Source organism: Lycium ferocissimum, chromosome 12, assembly GCF_029784015.1.
Source record: "Lycium ferocissimum isolate CSIRO_LF1 chromosome 12, AGI_CSIRO_Lferr_CH_V1, whole genome shotgun sequence".
Taxonomy (NCBI): Eukaryota; Viridiplantae; Streptophyta; class Magnoliopsida; order Solanales; family Solanaceae; genus Lycium; species Lycium ferocissimum.
In genome coordinates this window covers 22,545,497-22,546,763 of record NC_081353.1, presented here as the reverse complement: position 1 = coordinate 22,546,763, position 1,267 = coordinate 22,545,497, and positions in this window count along the sequence as shown.

The following is a 1,267-nucleotide window of genomic DNA, read 5'->3' as shown; positions in this document are numbered from 1 at the left end:
CTTGACAAAAATTTTTTAAAAACCTTCCCCCCCAAATACAAAAAATGCTCAAAATTAAAACCCCAAAAGGGGAAAAGACTAAGAAAAAAACATTTTCCAATCCAAGAAATTCTCTAGTTAGACATGTACATACCATAGGCTCGCCTTTATTTTTAGTACCCTTGACTTTGGAAAATTTGGCAGTGATCACATTAGGACTTTTTCAGGGTTGTAATGTAGGCTTAAGGCTGGGTGGGATGTATCTTTGGATAATAGTGACTAACCCTCCTTGAACACTACACTTCTTTTACCTTTTTCGCCCTTCTTTTTTTCCCTTTTCTTTTCTATAGCCTCGGTGTGGTTTTATTACTAATCTACTCAGTATATATCTTCTTCTTTTTTCTTTTTCTCTTTACAGTTAACACACTGTTTTACTTAACTAGGCAATTCACTTTCCACCCCACTTTAGGCCTAAACCTCATTTTCCACCTTATGTAACCTATCACCCCTAAGTTTTAGCCTCAATTTTATCACATTAGCGTCAAAGAGGGACCGGGTGTGAAGAGAGGGCTATTCAGAACGGGTATTGGCTCATTACGACTAGTCAAAGGATAGGCTTAGAGGCTCAACATGGCTAACAAGGGATATTTATATACGGGTAGGCTTATAACCTACTAAAAGGGTTCCCTATCATAAAACAAATCCTAAGATCACTTCACAGCTCAACTTAGCCTAGGACTCGGGCATGAAAACCTGGCAAGTTCTAGATTACACACATAACCAGAGAATATACATACACAAACCTCACATCACATGGCATAAGAATTGTTAACACACTAGTCTTCCCACTAAGAATTCAACGCACAAGGTAACGCAATACTCTAAATGTCACACAAAGAATCATGCATGTCCATTAACCAACCAATTCCAAGTATATGTCATAAAAATTTAGTTTAGGAGGGGGGTATTTTTCCAAAATCCATAGCAAGCATGCCTTAAGTTACTCCAACTACCACCACTTAAATTAAAATTACTCTACTCTATCTAGCATGACCTAAACATTCCAGATTCAACAGAAAGTAAAATAACTCGGGAAAAGAACCATTGCAAAGAAAAGTCGAGGGGGTCCTAAGAACATATATACACTAACTACTATCAAGTTTCCCTACCCCCCAACTAAAGAAACCTAGGTGTCCGTAATGCAATAATACAAAGGCAAGGCAGTAGGAATACCTGTGGCGCTCTAGGCGCACTACTCATCTCGAGGCGTTGTGGCCTACGTGGCATG